Genomic DNA, 9058 nt, shown 5'->3' on the forward strand with positions numbered 1-9058 from the left:
TGGGTTTTTTGCCATCTTTGGGTCCTGCCGGGACCCCCGATGAATGTTTGGGGGGTTTGGCCCACCTCCCGGGGCGGAAAAGTGTCGTTTCAGCAACTTGAAAAAATGCGATTTCGCGACAGTGCCGGCACTGTCGAAACGGGTGAAAATAGACCCCTCGGAAAAGTTGGGTTTTTGTCATCTTTGGGTCCTGCCGGGACCCCCGATGAATGTTTGGGGGGTTTGGGCCACCTCCCGGGGCGGAAAAGTGTCGTTTCAACAACTTGTAAAAATGCGATTTCGCGACAGTGCCGGCACTGTCGAAACGGGTGAAAATCGACCCCTCGGAAAAGTTGGGTTTTTTGCCATCTTTGGGTCCTGCCGGGACCCCCGATGAATGTTTGGGGGGTTTGGCCCACCTCCCGGGGCGGAAAAGTGTCGTTTCAGCAACTTGAAAAAATGCGATTTCGCGACAGTGCCGGCACTGTCAAAACGGGTGAAAATCGACCCCTCGGAAATGTTGGGTTTTTTGCCATCTTTGGGTCCTGCCGGGACCCCCGATGAATGTTTGGGGGGTTTGGCCCACCTCCCGGGGCGGAAAAATGTCGTTTCAGCAACTTGAAAAAATGCGATTTCGCATTCGCGACAGTGCCGGCACTGTCGAAACGGGTGAAAATCGACCCCTCGGAAAAGTTGGGTTTTTTGCCATCTTTGGGTCCTGCCGGGACCCCCGATGAATGTTTGGGGGGTTTGGCCCACCTCCCGGGGCGGAAAAGTGTCGTTTCAGCAACTTGAAAAAATGCGATTTCGCGACAGTGCCGGCACTGTCGAAACGGGTGAAAATCGACCCCTCGGAAAAGTTGGGTTTTTTGCCATCTTTGGGTCCTGCCGGGACCCCCGATGAATGTTTGGGGGGTTTGGCCCACCTCCCGGGGCGGAAAAGTGTTGTTTTCGCAACTTGAAAAAAATGCGATTTCGCATTCGCGACAGTGCACAGTGGCACTGTTGAAACGGGTGAAAATCGACCCCTCGGAAAAGTTGGGTTTTTTGCCATCTTTGGGTCCTGCCGGGACTCCCGATGAATGTTTGGGGGGTTTGGCCCACCTCCTGAGGCGGAAAAGTGTCGTTTCAGCAACTTGAAAAAATGCGATTTCGCGATAGTTTCGGCACTGTCAAAACGGGTGAAAATTGACCCCTCGGAAAAGTTGGGTTTTTTGCCATCTTTGGGTCCTGCCGGGACCCCCGATGAATGTTTGGGGGGTTTGGCCCACCTCCCGGGGCGGAAAAGTGTCGTTTCAGCAACTTGAAAAAATGCGATTTTCCGACAGTGCCGGCACTGTCGAAACGGGTGAAAATCGACCCCTCGGAAAAGTTGGGTTTTTTGCAATCTTTGGGTCCTGCCGGGACCCCCGATGAATGTTTGGGGTGTTTGGCCCACCTCCCGGGGCGGAAAAGTGTCGTTTCAGCAACTTGAAAAAATGCGATTTCGCGACAGTGCGGCACTGTCGAAACGGGTGAAAATCGATCCCTCGGAAAAATTGGGTTTTTTGCCATCTTTGGGTCCTGCCGGGACCCCCGATGAATGTTTGGGGGGTTTGGCCCACCTCCCGGGGCGGAAAAGTGTTGTTTCAGCAACTTGAAAAAAATGCGATTTCGCATTCGCGACAGTGCCGGCACTGTCGAAACGGGTGAAAATCGACCCCTCGGAAAAGTTGGGTTTTTTGCCATCTTTGGGTCCTGCCAGGACCCCCGATGAATGTTTGGGGGGTTTGGCCCACCTCCCGGGGCGGAAAAGTGTCGTTTCAGCAACTTGAAAAAATGCGATTTCGCGACAGTGCCGGCACTGTCGAAACGGGTGAAAATCGACCCCTCGGAAAATTTGGGTTTTTTGCCATCTTTGGGTCCTGCCGGGACCCCCGATGAATGTTTGGGGGGTTTGGCCCACCTCCCGGGGCGGAAAAGTGTCGTTTCAGCAACTTGAAAAAATGCGATTTCGCGACAGTGCCGGCACTGTCAAAACGGGTGAAAATCGACCCCTCGGAAAAGTTGGGTTTTTTGCCATCTTTGGGTCCTGCCGGGACCCCCGATGAATGTTTGGGGGGTTTGGCCCACCTCCCGGGGCGGAAAAGTGTCGTTTCAGCAACTTGAAAAAATGCGATTTCGCGACAGTGCCGGCACTGTCAAAACGGGTGAAAATCGACCCCTCGGAAATGTTGGGTTTTTTGCCATCTTTGGGTCCTGCCGGGACCCCCGATGAATGTTTGGGGGGTTTGGCCCACCTCCCGGGGCGGAAAAATGTCGTTTCAGCAACTTGAAAAAATGCGATTTCGCATTCGCGACAGTGCCGGCACTGTCGAAACGGGTGAAAATCGATCCCTCGGAAAAATTGGGTTTTTTGCCATCTTTGGGTCCTGCCGGGACCCCCGATGAATGTTTGGGGGGTTTGGCCCACCTCCCGGGGCGGAAAAGTGTCGTTTCAGCAACTTGAAAAAATGCAATTTTCCTACAGTGCCGGCACTGTCGAAACGGGTGAAAATCGACCCCTCGGAAAAGTTGGGTTTTTTGCCATCTTTGGGTCCTGCCGGGACCCCCGATGAATGTTTGGGGGGTTTGGCCCACCTCCCGGGGCGGAAAAGTGTCGTTTCAGCAACTTGAAAAAATGCAATTTTCCTACAGTGCCGGCACTGTCGAAACGGGTGCAAATCGATCCCTCGGAAAAATTGGGTTTTTTGCCATCTTTGGGTCCTGCCGGGACCCCCGATGAATGTTTAGGGGGTTTGGCCCACCTCCCGGTGCGGAAAAGTGTCGTTTCAGCAACTTGAAAAAAATGCGATTTCGCATTCGCGACAGTGCCGGCACTGTCGAAACGGGTGAAAATCGACCCCTCGGAAAAGTTGGGTTTTTTGCCATCTTTGGGTCCTGCCGGGACCCCCGATGAATGTTTGGGGGGTTTGGCCCACCTCCCGGGGCGGAAAAGTGTCGTTTCAGCAACTTGAAAAAAATGCGATTTCGCATTCGCGACAGTGCCGGCACTGTCGAAACGGGTGAAAATCGACCCCTCGGAAAAGTTCATGGTTCATGGTTCATGGTTTTAATTCATCTTGAACATGCATACAAGTCAAACAGTTGCACATCACACAATACAGTTCACAGTTTTGCATGTCCAAAAAGGAGTAGGAAGAAGCAAAGCTTATTTAATCCTACCCCTCATCAGCTTCACATCAATTCCAATACATTCACTCCCTCTTGTTCTTCCAGGTATGCTTTGTAAGGCTACATGACAATGTAGTGCGATCATAACAAGGTTTTCACTTACTAAAAGGAAGCTACAGGCATAATGATAACTGATAGAATGATTGAAGAAGTGTTTGATTGATAATGAATGAGTACAGACCATGTAGTCACCACAATGAAAAGTTAATAGTCAGTATAGTAATGGTTAGATGTTGTATTATATGTACACAGTGGTTCAGGTCTCTTCTTCTTTGTATTTTGTGAACATCAACTGCTTGTACTTTTTCTTAAAATGGCTCATTGTTGTGCACTGTTTGAGTTCCTTACTCAATCCATTCCACAACTTGATTCCACATACAGAAATGCTGAAAGTTTTCAGTGTTGTCCGTGCATATAGGTGTTTTAGATTAAATTTTCCTCTCAGATCATATTTCTCCTCTCTTGTTGATAAGAATTGTTTTACATTTTTCGGTAGAAGGTTATTGTTTGCTTTATGCATAATTTTAGCCGTCTGAAGGTTTACTAGATCCGCAAATTGTAATAATTGTGATTTTATAAATAAGGAATTTGTGTGTTCTCTGTAAGCAGCATTATGGATGATCCTGAGTGACCTTTTTTGTAGCACAGTTAGTGGCTGAAGTGCACTTTTATCGTTATTGCCCCATAACTCGGCACAATAAGTTAGATATGGTAATATCAGTGAACAGTAGAGCATATGTAGTGCTTTTTGGTCAAGGACAAATTTAGCTTTATTCAGTATTGAGGTGTTTCTTGCCACTTTATGTTTTACATTTTTAATGTGAGATTTCCAGTTCATCTTCTCATCTATTATAACCCCGAGAAATTTATTTTCGTTCACCCTGTCAATGTCTACCCCATCAATTTGTATTTGCTGGTACGTTTCCTTTTTACACTTACCAAATAGCATTACTTTAGTTTTACTGAGGTTCAGTGATAGTCTGTTTTTGTCAAACCATCTTTTTAGTAGATTTAGTTCATCTGTGATTTGTTGTACTAGCTCTGGTGTGCTGTCTCCAGAACATAATGCGATTGTATCGTCTGCAAATAATACAAATAAGTTGGGTTTTTTACCATCTTTGAGTCCTGCCGGGACCCCTGATGAATGTTTGGGGGGTTTGGCCCACCTCCCGGGCCGGAAAAGTGGCGTTTCAGCAGCTTGAAAAACTGCGATTTCGCGACAGTGCCGGCACTGTCGAAACGGGTGAAAATCGACCCCTCGGAAAAGTTGGCTTTTTTGCCATCTTTCAGTCCTGCCGGCACCCCCGATGGATGTTTGGGGGGTTTGGCCCACCTGCCGGGCCGGAAAAGTGGCGTTTCAGCAGCTTGAAAAACTGCGATTTCGCGACAGTGCCGGCACTGTCGAAACGGGTGAAAATCGACCCCTCGGAAAAGTTGGGTTTTTTGCCATCTTTCAGTCCTGCCAAGACCCCCGATGAATGTTTGGGGGGTTTGGCCCACCTCCCGGGCCGGAAAAGTGGCGTTTCAGCAGCTTGAAAAACTGCGATTTCGCGACATCGTGTGTCCCAGCAGGACTCAAAGATGGCAAAAAACCCTACTTTTCCGAGTTGTTGATTCTCGTCCGTTTTTCAGTGCGGACGAAACGGAAACTGAAAAAACGGACAAAAATCGACTCCTCGGAAAAGTTGGGTTTTTTGCCATTTTTATGTCCTGCCGGGACCCCCGATGAATGTTTGGGGGGTTTGGCCAACCTCCCGGGGTGGAAAAGTGTTTTTTCAGCAACTTGAAAAAATGCGATTTCCCGACACTGAAAAAACGGGCGAAAATCAACCCCTCGGAAAAGTTGGGTTTTTTGCCATCTTTGATTCCTGCCGGGACTCCCGATGAATGTTGGCGGGGTTTGGCCCACCTCCCGAACCTGAAAAGTGTCGTTTCAGCAACTTGAAAAAATGCAATTTCGCGACACTGAAAAAACGGGCGAAAATCGACCCCTCGGAAAAGTTTTTTTTTTTCCATCTTTGAGTCCTGCCGGGACCCCCGATGAATGTTTGGGGGTTTGGCCCACCATCCGGGCCGGAAAAGTGTTGTTTCAGCAACTTTTTAAAAATGTGATTTCGCGACAGTGAAAAAACTGAAAAAACAATACAAAAAAACAAAATACAAAAACAATACGTAGTAGCTGTAATGTAAGCATGAATACCGACTACAGTAGAGATAGAGGTCGAGATTATTCATCCTTAGGGAGATGAGCGTGCGTTCACAATAAACGTCATGCATTGCCATTTCCTGCCTCGTTTTTGGCAGAATACATACAGCCGATTGCAGAAATATCTGCTCAGCACAATGAGGTCGGACAAACACAATTTTCTCACTACAGCTCTTTTAATAAGAACATCTCCAACGTTTAAGGAAATATTTGTTGAAAAAAGTGGTGCATCCCTTTAGTTTTTCTCATTTTCTCATCCATTTAGCACAGAGTGCAAGCAGCAGCAAGCGCATTGGACACCATGGTGTAGCCACAACCTCAACCATCTGTCCCCGGTGTCCCTCTAGAAAGTTACGAGGACGTCGGTAGCAGTGAGTGAGTAGTGCTGTAGGTCCTTTGGGATCAAATAGGAGGAGGGCAGCTCTTGTACAGCTCTTGTCCAATCAGGCTTGGGGGCAGCAATGAATAAAAAATATCAGAATCTTTCTGAATGGTTGAGTTTGTACTTTCTGATTTAAAACATGGAAAAACAACAAAACAAACGGAGGCATTTCCTTACACTTTATTGATCTTGGGCTTAATGACTTGGCAAATCACTTCAACATGTACACTCAATTGACTACATACTGCTGTAGGGCGTTTTTAGTTCTTAGAATCTTACATGTACGCAACAAATTTGGCTGCTCCATTTAATAACACAACACAGCTTGTTTGATTCCAAAGCATCCAACATATTTACAAACTCCTCAGACCACTATTTTCACGAGAGGTAATAAGTCCAAATAAAGTTTAGGGTTTAGATCTTCTGCAAGTGTTGCTTATTAGCAACATCCCTTTGAGTTAATGAGATGCTGTGTGTCTGTCCTTGTTTTGTTGTTATTAATGTGTACAAGAAAGAGCAAAACACTTCAAGGAAAACTGCACCTTTTGGGGGGAATTTTGCCCATCATCCACAATCCTTATGTAGCATTAGCCAGCTAAAATTGCACGTCATGGGAGTAACCTATTTCGACAATAAAGCCCTTAAAAAAAACGCTCCAAAAAATGCTAACAGTGTCGCATTTACATAACTGAATCTGTACAGTATATTAACCAAGCTACAGCGATACTGTTATTGTAGCAGCTAACACGAACAATTATATTTATCTGGCGGAGTAACACAAAGCCTCGCTAGTCTCAGCGTCACTCACAACGCCTCAAGCCTGGAGTGGATACTACTGGCTCTCAATTTCGCTACGAAGACTCAACATGATGCTCATTTGCTGTCAGCATTTTTTACCTGAGCACTGGAGCAAAAGTCTTGTGCTGAAAGACACAGCCATCCCAATGAGAGCGGACATTGTAAATGTCGTTGATGTCGTTGTCATTTCTACGCTGCTGTTGTTGACGGAAGTAGTGTTCACTCCCATGGGCTATGTGAAATCAGTGTGCCTAGGAAAGAAGTTTTGGTATTGTTTTAAATCATCAAAATACAGCAAGATACTCTAAGTATTACATGTTATCATCAAAGTACCTGTTAATGCATGATTACAGTATGAATATAAACTGATAAAACATGGTTAGAGGTTTTTTAGAGGGCTTTATAGTCGTAATAGGTACTTCCCATGACGTGCAACGTTAGCTGGCTCATGCTAACTCATTTTCTTTTTTTAGAACGCACAGAAAAGGAAAGAAATATGCGTTCATGTTTCACATAAGGATTGTGAATGATGGGCAAAATTCCAAAATAAACATTCACTTTTATTGGGATTGGGTTTTTTTATGGTTTTCTGGATGAATAATGAAAATTTCAGTGGACTCAGAGGTATTGCAGCTCATTGATAATTCCATTTATTACAATGCAACTTCAGTGGAACCTCTGTTTTTGTCATTAATTTGTCCCAAAAGAAATGACGAAAACCGAGGCAGTTTTTCCTTAATAGTGTAATCCCACTCATCCTTTCCGGACACCCAGAAATATTGAGAAAAAAAACTATTTTATAGAGAATAATTATAGTTGCACATGCAGAAAACAATGCAAAATAATTAGAAATGACACATGATTGCAACTTATTGTTGACCTCCCGTACATCCTGGCAGGATTGAATTCAATAGTGCTTCTCACCTTCTTCATCAAAGACGGGTTATTTTTAGCAGTTGCATTCAATAAAAAATGCCTGAGCCAACGAAGCGTAGGGTGCTTTGTTTCGGCACTCGGTTTTGTGGAACGTTAAAGTACAGGGCAAACAGACTAGTTTGTCACGTGCAATACTGAACAATAACTGAGACAGTCAACAAAAACGGAGGCAAAGTTTTTGTGAATTTTTGTGCCGAAAACCAAATCATGTGAAAATTGGGGCATATGAAAACCACAGTTCGACTGTACGACAATATGATCTCACTTGAAGAAAGGACCATTCTAATATAGTAGGAATGCTTCTCCGCAGTTGTAACAGAATTCTCCTCTATTTAGTCCATACAGTATAATTTACTAATTAGTACATATAATTTACTCGTACATATAATTCTGTACATACATATAAAAGAGCAAATGTAAGCAATTAAACAAAAAATGTCGTCTAGCCAATGCATTGATTTAAGCCTGTAGCTTCTAAACGACTAATTGCTTGACATCCAAGCTCCCCTTGCTGGAGACAACGAGACATTGCATGCACTTCATCTGTTTCCATGAAACAGTAACATGTCTGCCTCACAGCTAAATGGTTGTGTGTTCAAATCTCAGTTTAGGACCCCTCAGATGGGATAGTCTCCAGCTCACCCATGCCCTTGAACAGGATTTAAGCACAAGAATATCCAAATGATGGAAATCTTTATGAGATCGTCAAAGTGAGAAGCTGCAGTAGTAACACAGCCAGTGAGGCTTGCAGAACATTTATGGAGGCAATCCCTGCTGGAATGTTCCAACTCATCATGTCAAGAGCTGAAAATGCTCAGTCGGGAGGCCATCAAGCAATCACTTCATGCTGTAGTCAAGCTGTTTCCCACTGCCTCATGGTCCCATATTGCATCTCATTCTAGCTGATGTACGACTACTATTTCTGACTGGGAAGCACATTGAGCAAAAAATATTGGGGCATGTTGCCAATACACATACAGGAAATGTGCTTGAGTTTAGATTAATGTTGGACCTGACTCTGAGAGAAGGCCTGCTGGGCCCCCATCTCTGTTCTAGTTCATGCCAAAGGTTGCTGATAATCAAGTTTTTCCACACAAATCTCATTCAAGCATTATTTTATGTACTGATGCACGATCATGCTGGACCCACATGAGTTTGTGTAGGACGTTTTGTTTAGCATTTATTGACTTACAATGGATTAATTTTTCAGTGTGCAGGCCTCGCTGGAAAAAGTGCGGACACCCTGTCAGTCGTCCAGGTCATGGTAATGCACAAAGGTTGAATCGAGGCAACTTTTTCTTGTGAGGTGAAATTTTTTCCCGCATGAGTTTTTTTTAAGACCCAGCACGGGGATTTGATGAATTGGTTGATAATAGTTTTCCTATACTACGTCGTCAAATTTGCAGTTTTTTGTGTGCATGTTTTGCCAGCAGGGGGCGACAGTGCATCACAAAGGGTGTTTTTAAAATTAATGGGAGCTTCTTAAAAAAAAAAAAGTATGCTATTTATATTAGTAAATTCTTAAAATAATGCAAAAATAATCA

This window comes from Dunckerocampus dactyliophorus, chromosome 6, assembly GCF_027744805.1.
Source record: "Dunckerocampus dactyliophorus isolate RoL2022-P2 chromosome 6, RoL_Ddac_1.1, whole genome shotgun sequence".
NCBI classification, from domain to species: domain Eukaryota; kingdom Metazoa; phylum Chordata; class Actinopteri; order Syngnathiformes; family Syngnathidae; genus Dunckerocampus; species Dunckerocampus dactyliophorus.